General features: G+C 60.5%; 1 protein-coding gene across 1 annotated transcript in view; it reads right to left on the bottom strand.

Moving 5' to 3' along the window:
* Nucleotides 1–3,598, bottom strand: part of ANGPT4 (angiopoietin 4) — an 8,216-nt gene extending 4,618 nt beyond the window's left edge. Inside the window, exon 1 of the mRNA XM_017733675.1 lies at nucleotides 3,522–3,598. The gene's annotated coding sequence lies outside the window, so the exon portion shown is untranslated. The remainder of the gene's footprint in view (nucleotides 1–3,521) is intronic.
* Between the last annotated feature and the right edge of the window lie 6 nt (nucleotides 3,599–3,604).

Consider the following 3,604-nt stretch of genomic DNA (forward strand, 5'->3'; position numbering starts at 1 on the left):
GGGGGGGGGCCCGGTCCCGCGGCGGGGGCCACGGGGAGCGGAAGGGGCCGCGCTGCCGCCCACGCTGGGAAAGCAGCCCCTGAGAGCAGGAGGGACGGGGGCTGCCCAGCTCCCTGCACCCCACAGATCCTGCTGTCCTGCAATGCCCAGATCCCACTCCCTGCCTGAGCTCCCCAGTGCTGCAGGCAGAGCCCCACATCCCCCTGCATCTTGCGGGGTTGTGGACCAGAACCAGCAGGGCTGGGATGCTGCTCTCTGGGCGGTGTGGAAAGCAGGCAGTGGTGACGGGATGTTCTGCACCATGGTGGGAATGCCGTGGTGCTGGGATGCTCGGCACTGTGTCGGGCGGGCAGCAGTGCTGGGATGTTTGTTTGATGATCATGATGGGCAGCAGTACCAGGGTGTTCAGCACCATGGCAGGCAGCAGCATTGGGATACTCAGTGTGGGAGTGGGGCCGGCAGCGGGCCAGGGCACAGGGCTCTGCACTTGTTTGGCATGATGAAATCCCACTGTTCCCTCCTCCCTGGCATCAGGCAATGGCAAAACCATCACCCCACTGTCAGCACCCATGTGGGGCAGGAGGGTCTCGGGGTGGGAAGATCCCAGGGCTGACCATCCCAGCCAGCATTGCCTGCACCCCCTTCCCTGGGGATTTTCCCTCGCAGGAACATGCTCTCAGGGAGGAAGCGGGGAGAGGTCGGAGAGCCATGTCTGGAAAACATTTCCCCGAGCTGAGGGATTGCTGGAGAGTTTCCCTTTAACCACGTCGTTAATCTTGTTGCTTCACAGGGCTTGGGGAGGCCTTTTCTCCCTCTCAGTCTTGCTTTTCGCTTTTTTTTTTTTAAATAAACATATCTGTGAGCCGAGGGCAGAACATACCCACGGAAAAGGTCAGGCTGGCACGAGGAAGGCTGAGAGCTCTGGAGACGGAGCCCTGGATCCTGGCTCCAGCAGCTCCCTGGGAGCTGGAGAGGGGCACAGTGTCCCCAGCCATGGGTGGCATAGGGGACACAAGTGGGACAGGCTGTGCCAAGGACAGGGAATCCTTGATCCCCCCTCCTTCATCTCATGGGTGCTGATGTGAGCTGGGCTCTCCTGAGCTCAGAGACTCATTTCTCCACCGTAAGTGCAGAGCTGGTGGGAAAGCTGTGGTGCAGTTTTGGTCACCCCAAAACATCACCGTGGAGCAGGAGGAAACTCAGCCACTTGCTGTCCCCATGCTGGGATCCCATTGCCCACACCTGGATCATCCTGTACTGCCTTCTTGCAGCCACATCCCTCCCCTGTCCCAGTTCCTATCCTGGCCTGGCATTTCTAAACATTCCACAAGCACTGGCTGGGGGATCCTTGAGCTACACATGGGTGAAAACCCACACCCCTGCACCCATCCCAGGGTGAGCAGCACCAGCCCCTGTGCCTCAGGCACCTCAGAGCTGCCAAACTGCCACTGAAGATCCCCTCCAACCCCATGTCCCCCCCTAGACCCAGCGGCACAATCAAATGTTTGTGTTTGAACTGAAATTAATTCCTCCTGAGACAGGAGCAGCCAAAGTGTCCTTGTGTGCTGGGTCCTTGGCATGTCCCAAGCAAGGGGTGCTGAGTGGACCAGCTCCCCAGTGCCGTGGGTGGGGGTCCTGGAGGAAGCTGGTGCTGGAGATGCCTGAGGGGGCCTGGGGAGCCCTGTTGGGTACCAGGAGATCTCCCAATTTCTTAGCACGCTCCAGGGCTCCCCATGCCAGGGCAGAGCAGACGGGGATGCAACATTGTTTACGACCTGTCCCTGAACCCAATGCCTCATTTGAGCCCTCGCTTGTTTGTTCAGGGCTGGAGTCTGACCAAAACAAGCGTTCTTGGGCAGCTCTGCTGAAATTTGGGAAGCTGAGGAACAACAGCAAAAATCATAGCTTCAAGCTGCCTCTGAAAGGAGAGAGCCATGCTGCAGGATGGGGTGGGATTGTTGTGATGGGATGGATGGATAGAACAGGATGGGGATGGGGATGGGGTACTGGCTGCTCAGTGCTTCACTGCCTTGTGCCCCTTGTGCCTCTGGTGAGGGGCATTGGTGCCCACAGCTGTCCAGATGTGCAGTCCCACTTTGCCTGTGGCTGAGTGCTCTGGACAGGGCCATGTGCACCCGTGGTGGGACCCCAGTCCCCTGCCTTACTTGGCCGTACAAAGGCTGCCCTCATCCCGAGGGAAGCTCAGAGCTGGCCTGGGCACACAGGGCACAAAGACACCAGAGCACAGGGACACCAAGGCAGAGAGCTGAGGGCACAGGGACCTCAGGATGGTGTGCACCCAGCAGGTCCACAGTGATGGAGATTCAGTGCCACCAGCCAGGTTGTCATTGGCCCTGCTGACCCTTCTGCAACACCCTGGGCTGGCTTCCAGCAGAGCCACAGTTCAGCGTTTTCCCAGCTCCTGAGGAATTTGTTCTCTAGGATGGCTGAGGGGACAAGGAACAACGTCCTGCACGTCCCTGCTGCCTGCACTGTCCCCCACAGCCAGGGTGGCTACCCAAGCAGTGTGGCTGGCACAGACCATCCCCAGGACCCCCACTCAGTGTGTTGGCCCCCTCCCAATCCCTGAGGGCTGTGGGGGCTCGGCACAGGGACATCACCCAGGAAATGGGAGTGCACAGGCACACAGGTCCCATTGCAGCCTGGCGAGACACCACAGGACATGCATGTGGCTCTGCTGGGTCAGTGACAGCTGGGGACAAGCTGCTTCCCCTCTTATCAGCACAGGTACCCAGTGTTCCTGGCACGGCCCCCCAGGGATGTGTCCCCTGGGACGAGCTATTCCTGGGTCTGACGAAGGCAGCTGCAGTCAGCTGGTGGGGGCTCCAGGAAGGAAATGCTGCTTCCTGCCTCAGGCATTGGGGACGGGGCGAGCCAGTGGGGGGCTGGGGGTGGCAACCATGTGGGTATACAGCCCCACTGGTGTGGCACCCCACTGCCCCCACCCTGCACCACCCACAGGCCACCCAGGAGCCATGGGTCCCACACACAGTCTCACCAAGTGCTGGGAGATATTCCAGAGCCTGTAAGAGGGAAAATGATGAAGCTGGAGAGATTTTGGTGGCCCCTGCCCTCGGGACCCTTGCCCTGCCACTGGCCAAACCCCTTCCCAGTATCCTCGCCCAGAACCTGGAATGCTGATCCCCAAGGGATGCTTGGCATGGCTAACACAGCCAGGACCACGAGGAGCCCTATGGCAGTGATGGGCAGGGAATACAGCCTCAGTGGGAAGTGATCTGGGTGAGTGATCTGCAGCACCCATGAGCTGCAGCACCTGCAGAACCCTCAGCACACATCCCCTCCATACAGACAGTGCCTGATGCCAGCTGCACCCCTGCAGGGAAAAGCTGACCTGGATGCTCAGGTGGGCACAGGCCCCAGTGCCCACAGCTGTTCCACAGGGATGCTGCATGCGTGGGTGCTGGACACAGATCCCTGGCCACAGCCCCCCGCTGCCTGTCCCCCCACACACCCCACACCCCACACACCCCACACCCTACCTTCAGCAGCCACTGGGTGCTGTTCTCCAGGATCCTCTCGAGGTGCCGCAAGCGCTGGACAGACCCGTGCCCGGCGGTGCCGG

Source organism: Corvus brachyrhynchos, unplaced genomic scaffold (genome assembly GCF_000691975.1).
Source record: "Corvus brachyrhynchos isolate BGI_N302 unplaced genomic scaffold, ASM69197v1 scaffold10, whole genome shotgun sequence".
NCBI lineage: Eukaryota > Metazoa > Chordata > Aves > Passeriformes > Corvidae > Corvus > Corvus brachyrhynchos.